General features: G+C 34.3%; 1 protein-coding gene across 2 annotated transcripts in view; it reads right to left on the bottom strand.

Moving 5' to 3' along the window:
* LOC144968307 (uncharacterized) overlaps nt 1-7,284 on the bottom strand; it is a 113,221-nt gene that overhangs the window by 56,270 nt on the left and 49,667 nt on the right. The gene's annotated exons all lie outside the window — the stretch shown is intronic.

Raw genomic sequence — 7,284 nt, 5'->3', positions numbered from 1 at the left:
GAAGAAGAAGAAGAAGAAAAAGAGGAAGAGAGAAAAAAGGAAAAAAGAAGAAAAAGAGAAAAAAAAAGAAAAAAAAAAAAAGGGGGAAAAAAAAAAAGGGGAAAAGAAAAAAAAAGAAGAAAAAGGGGAAAAGGAAAAAGGAAAAAGGGAAAAGAAGAGAAGAAGAAGAAGGAAAAAGAAAAAAGAAGAAAAAAAAGAAGAGAAAAAGAAAAGAAGAAAAGAAAAAAGAAAAAAGAAAAAAAAAGAAGGAAAAAAAGTTGAAAAAGAAAAAGAAAAGAAGAATAAGAAAAAGAAGAAGAAAAAGGGGAAAAAGGAAGAAAGAAGAAAAGAAGAAAGAAGAAGAAAAGAAGAAGAAGAGAAAAAGAAGAAGAAGAAGAAGAAAAAAGAAAAGAAGAAGAAGAAAGAAGAAAAAGAAGAAGATAAACCGCGGGTTTCTTTTGGGAGGACGGGGGTACCAAGATCCACCCTCCCCCTATTCTACTTCCCCTGTATCCTCCTTTTAGCTTCACCTCAGCATTTTTTGCAAGGTCAAGGCTTTCTATGTCACCAAATTATGTTTTTTTAACGATACGAACAAAATTCCGACTCCACAGATATTTTTTATTTTTAAAAATTCTTTTTATTGTATCGTGGGCCCTTATTTTGAGGATGAAGAAAAGTACGAAATTTTCTTTAACTAGCCCCACGTTGTAAATTTGGGCCCATGTTCTCCTTTTACCAATTCCTCTTGACCCTCCACCTCCTCCTCTTCCTCCTCCTCCTCCTCCTCTTCCTCTTCCTCCTCCTCCTCATCATCATCATCACCACCACCATCATCATCATCATCATCATCATCATCATCATCATCAAAATCACTTCCATCAAAATCACTCTAACAATAAAAGAATAACAAAAAGAACAACTAAAACAACAGGACAAAGCAGCAGCAGCAGCAACAACACAAAAAACACAACAACAACAACAACATAAAAATCATTTTCCTTGAATTTGTTGTTTTTTTCTGTAAAGGGAAGCATGATTAATAATAGCCAATTTTTTTCATTTGTACTTGGTGAGTGGAAATCCGAAACGTCAAAATGTTAAACCCGTGTTCTGAAGTTTTATACAACCCTTTTGGGTTTTTTTGTCGTCTCGAATCATCATTATCAAAGCCAATCTATGTCAAATACAATCGTACACTCAACTGTTATTATAGGACAATTTTGACTTAGGGCCACAACAATATTGGTGGCTTTAAAATCATAAAATTTAAATAGATTAAGATGTTCCACACAAACTGCCAAGAGCCTCAAACATAAGACTTTATTTTTTTTTTTATTTTTTTTTTTTTTTTTAAGATTTAAGACTTTTTAATAAGTTGGGGAACAACGTTTGAATTTTTTAAAAAGTTTTCTGACAAAAATGGCAATTTTTTTTATTTGTGACCATCATCTCTACACGGTATTACGTCCGAATGATTAGGACCCGAAAACGAGAATCTAAAATTCAAAAGATAAGAAATATAAACTTCTGGTTTTTTGCCATGTAAGAATATTTTTTTCCACACCATAATGAGCGATTTTAACCCCAAGTTTATTTTGGGTTGGGTCCGATAACTCAGAAAGAGCACCCGCTTCACGCGCAAAGGGATCGAGTTCGAGATTTTTTTTTTCCCGACTCCCCTGTCCAACATCATTGATTGGGTAGTTGGATCTGTTAGATATGGCAGAAAGTACGTTGGATAAACTAAGGTCTTTTTCCAAAGGGTACCCGTTTTTTGCTATTGCCTGTTTCAGGCTTTTAGAACTAATGACCCTAAATTACTACTTTAAATTTGTGAATATACATTCAAGTTTCAGGATCTGGTTCAGCTCGCATAAAAACGTTTTGAGACGTCGGGTCACAAATGTGTTTTTGGCAGTCAATGGCAAAATATAAACACACGTAAATTTTGTTTGTTTTGGGGTTTTTTCGTTTTGTTTTTGGTTTTTGTTTTTTTTTTTGTTTGTTTGTTTGTTTTGTTTGTTTTTTTTTTTTTGGGGGGGGGGGGGGTTGTTTATTTTTTTGTTTTTTGTTTTGTTTGTTTTGTTGTTGTTTTGGTTTTTTCCTCTCCCATTCCCCCGGCCATTTTTCTGACTCATACCCAATGAAGAAAAAAAAAATGAAAAAAGCAAAACACATGTTTCATTCTTGAAATGTAATAAAACATATCGTCGCCAATTTACACGGTCTTTGCCCCCAAAGCCAAGCCAACCACCCTCAATAATAAACTATATTATACTCCCACCGACAAAAATCTTTACTCACTCGTGTACGAAATCAACCTCACAACAAAAACGTTTTTAAACTTTGTTTTTTTTAGATTTTCAAATGTTACCCTTGGCATAATAAACAAACAAAAAAATCTAACATCTGTAGTCTGAGAAATGACACGACGCAACGGAACGTAAGCCATATAATATTACAAATCTCCCCAAAACGTATATGTCGGGCTGGGCCTGATTCAGAAATTTAATTTTAAACTTATTAAAATTTGACTTAGAATAAATGACGAGAGAAATGGAAAAAAAAAAAGAATATAAATAACAGCTTCAGAAAGAACAAAATACCAAACACGGAACGTTTCGGGTCCAAAACCCTTCTTAAGCAAATTGTTTTTGTTTATTGTCTGAAAAAGGGGTTTTGACCCAAAATAATTCCTTTTTGGTATTTTATTCTTTTTTTTTTTTTTTTTCGAAGCTCTTTTTATTTTAATATGTGTGTTCAATTTCTTTTTACATTCCACAGCTTCAAGCAGCTTGGATCACTTTGACTCAGTGAGGAGAATGGGTTTTTTTTCTTGAACTTCAAAAAAAATTAATTTCCTTAGTCTGACCATTTACTCCATGAATTTAATCTTTCTCATGTTCATTCCGACATATTACCACATGACGAGTGGGGTTTCAAATGCAGATTAAATTTTTTGACAAAATGGGGTCATTTAATGAGACAGCGTGGCTCAGCGGTATGATCTTTGCTTCGTACCCGAAAGGTTCGACTACCAGCCGCGCTGTATAGCCTTGAGCAAGTCATCTAAAGCCTTAGCTCACTTCGCGGCGCTGCTCTCGGCTAACGCCTGGTTTATTCCAGTTTTCCCGTGGAATAGATCCTAAAGAAAAAAATCCCTCTAGGGAAGAATAAAAAGAATTATTTATTATTACTTATTTATTTCATTATTTTGTTTTTATTTGATAGCTATATAGGACGTTTTAAATTTTTTTGGCCAAAATAAAAATAAGCTTTTTGGCAGTCTTTTTTTAGTATTCGTATGAAACAAAGGGCAAAGAGTGCAGAGTCGTACTTAGATCTTCATTTCCGTCAAACTAATGAGGGAAATTTATCCACGGGGTAAAATTTTGGATCCCTGAATTTCGCCCAATTTCAGTATATATTTCAAAAATTTTGTTTCAATTATTTCTTTTGATGAGATATCAATTTTCTTAACAGAGGAAGCATCTTAACAAAGTGTGTGCACTCATATAAGGACGGCAACATTTGGGTTGGGTTTTTTTTTTAAGTACTTGAGGCATTAGCCACGTGGCGAAATACTTGGCAAAATAGGCCACAACGTCTTAACTGATTACCATTTTCAGTCAGTTCTACAATAGAAATTCACCAGTCCCGCTCAAAGAGATAAGTAGGGATCACAATCTTGATAAAGAAAGCAGTCAGTTTACTTTTTTTTTTTGCAAAAATCAAACAGTTCAACAGCAAAAAATGACTTGATAAATGAATTGTTTTAAAAAAATTCATAGTGAACATATAGATTTGGGGTTCGGTTTATATTTTATTTGGGAAAATGGATTTTTTTTTTAAAAGGCAAAAAAACGAAACCTCATTTTTTAGTCTTTTAAATCTAAAACCCCTTTTCGACATCTGGTTCACCTCGAAATAATACCTTTCTGAATCGTGGGTCAATATGCAAAAACAGGGGTTTTTGAAAAGAGGTTGTTGGGTAGATCCCTTAATTTTCCCTCCCAGTTTTTTAAATAATCTAAATTAGCTTTCACCCTTTTTGAAAAGACAAGATGCAGCGTAAAAACAATGATGCCGGATTCATTTATTTGTGTCTTTTAATTAAACACCATTTAAATTAAACACAAATTAAATTCTTTAAAACTTTGGTCTTCCATTATCCATCTGCGTCCATTTTTAAAAAGCAAGAGCAATAATGTAGCGCCCCCAAACCCCCCACATAACACAAAAAACCACCCAAAGCAATTCATTTAAAATAAAAAAAAAATAAAATAAATAAAAAATTTCCCTTTTTCTCCCATTGGGGAAATTTGTCTTTAGGGTCTATTCCAAGGGAAGACTGGAAAATCCCAGCGTCAGCGCAATGCAGCGCCGCATATTTGGGTAGGGCGATGAGACTTGCTCAAGGGCCCCACAGCGCAGCGGTATACGAACTCGGTACCTTTGGGGGGACGGAGCAAAGACCTACCGCAGAGCCCCTTACTTTGTTCTTAAGTGTACTTGTAAAATATGTGGATTTGTATAGTAAATAAGTGAGTCATCATGTCTTTGTTATTGTTTTTTTTTTTTTCCATCCGCGTTTATGAGTAGTTCTCACTGAACTGTTTAATCAGACTATTCTATTTAAATGTTCAAGGTTACACATATTTTTTTGTGTTGGGCCGTTTACTTCCGGATGGCAATAGTGTGAGCTTCTCGCCAAACGCCACTTCAAAATTTTTGTGCTCATGTGTGTATGTGTGTTTTTGGTGTGTCTGTGTGTTTTTTTGTGTGCGTGTGTGTGAGATAACAATTTACATTTATCATACCCCTGTTATTTTATTCAACCCCAGAAAAAGTTTTCAGCTATCTCACCCAGTGGGAAAGGATATCCAATTTCTTTCACGAAACCTTTGCTGAGTCAAGGGCTGTTGGAGATGAAAAGGTTCGTAGACAAAGATGTGTTTTGTGGGGTGCCTTTATGATTAGGGGGTTTTTTTTAACCGTGGGTCTATACATGGATACGAGAAGAATGGCAGTGAGGTTGGGGTTGTACTTCTGGGTTTAATGTTTTATATTATACCCATTTTTAAATTTAAATGTTGAATTGTAAAGAACCAATCGTCCCCGGGCATTTACTGGGTATTCTCTGAAGTCGTGAGGGTGAAACAAAGGGAAAAGGTGTGGGGAAATTGGGGAAATTTGGGTAGGTCAAGTTCAACAGATTTTTTTTTCTTTTCCTCCATCCATTCTTCTTTTTTCAAAAAATACTTTGATTTAGTCTTCCTTTTTTTTTTCTTCTATGCAGTTTAGAAAATCGTGTATTGGTATTGATAAGCTTAGCTTCATTTTATCGTCCAATGAAAAATTTATTTATTTATTTATGTATTTATTTATTTTGGCCAGAAACTTTTCACTTCATAATATCAAACTTAAAACTTAAACTAGAACATTTAGGTCTATAGAGCACAATATCCACTAAACGTGCTCAAAGCTTTGCAAGGCATATTCCGATAGATTAAAATGTTCTTTGACTTGTCTTAAAACCTGAAGCTCTTTGAAGGCTCAGTTTGAAGACTTTTAGACATGTTGATCACTTAAACTTTATTATTATATATATATATATATATATATATATATTATATATATATATATATATATATATATATATATATATAATATATATATATATATATATATTATATATATATATATATATATATTAAAGAGAGAGAGAGAGAGAGAGAGAGAGAGAGAGTAATATTGTTTCAACGTGCTCAAAGCGCTTTACAAGGATCCCAAGCCAACAGCAACGCTTAAAATGAAGAAAGAGGCATGACGCTTGTAAGGCGATATAACAATTGTTTTTCGACAGGGACAACTTTGTTAACGGCCAGGTACTCATTTACACCTGAGAACGGTAAGAGAATGTAAGAGAAGAGCCTTTTCTAATGAGTCAATAATACGTCGCTCGGAGCAGGACTCGAACCCTGAACCTTCCGGTCCGATGGTAAGTACTATAACACAAATCCGAAAATGTTCGGGATTATCTTAATATATCGAAATAAAAAAGCAAACGTTTTCTGGCCTAAATGAAAAAAAAAAAAGTATTTTGTCAACGTACGGCAACATGGTTCATAATACTACGGAACTTCCAAAGGAGTAAGAGTGTGTTTGGAATGTTGATCTTTACACTCCTCGTTTCAATGCATGGCAATAAAAACATGAGCTGTTTTGTTGTTGTTTTTGTTTTTTTTTACAATAGAGCTGCGTAATGTAGCGGTGTGTTTTGCTTCATACCAAAAAGTCACCGGCCGAGAACTAACAGAGAAATTCTGAGTCACCTCCACTGGTACAAATCCACGTCACGCTGTGTGACCTTGAGCGAGTCACCTTGCCCAAGCACGCTTAGCGGCGCTGCACTGCGGCTGAATCTGGGCTATTCCGGTCTTCCTTTGGAATAGACCCTAAACGATAATATCCTTTAAAGGATGAATACAGGAATCTTATTTTTATCATTTCTTTTTATTTTATAATAATATGCCGATTTTACATGTAAACTACGGCGACATTTCATACGTCTTTTCATAGAGGCAATCTTTATCAGTTTGATTATATAATTTAAAATTCAAGAATTCTATTAATCAGTTGTGGTAGATTAAAGTAAGTTGAGAAGGGTTGGGGGGGGGGGGCATAAAAACTGCATCTGTCATTATCGTTCGGGTTAAAAAAAAATTTTAATGATTTATTTCTGTATATTTTTAAAGGGTATGTTTGTTAGAGGTATTTTTCTTTTTTTTTTTTCTTTTTGTCTTTGTAAGTTATATCTTATTTGATCTGTCAATTTTTGTTGTTGTAGTTTGTAAAAGTTTTGGACTCTTTTCAAATTTGTGATGGGTGTTTCATTTTTTTAAATAATGATGATGACTTCGCCGACGACGACGACGACGACAATGAAGCTGATGATGATGATGATGATGATGATGATGATGATGATGATGATGATGATGATGATGATGATGATCATGATGATGATGATCATGATGATGATGATGATGGTCATGATGATGATACTGATAATATTTTGAAAGCTTAGCTTACGACCAAAAAAAAAAATCCCAACTACCATCCACTGGGTTGTATTCTTTATGTGACTTTGTTGTCAGGTGAAAAGTAATCGTATGGTGTTGGGGGGGTTGTAGCATTACATGTATGTCTTTTGTGAGTGAAGAATACGGTGGATCCCCCATGCTCATGGCAAAAAAAAATATAATATAGAGATAAGTGATCAACCCTCTTGTTTTCTATGGG

This window comes from Berghia stephanieae, chromosome 3 (assembly GCF_034508935.2).
Source record: "Berghia stephanieae isolate SIO BIC M18660-M18661 chromosome 3, UCSD_Bste_1.3, whole genome shotgun sequence".
NCBI lineage: Eukaryota > Metazoa > Mollusca > Gastropoda > Nudibranchia > Aeolidiidae > Berghia > Berghia stephanieae.
This window is presented reverse-complemented; position numbering and strand designations above follow the sequence as displayed.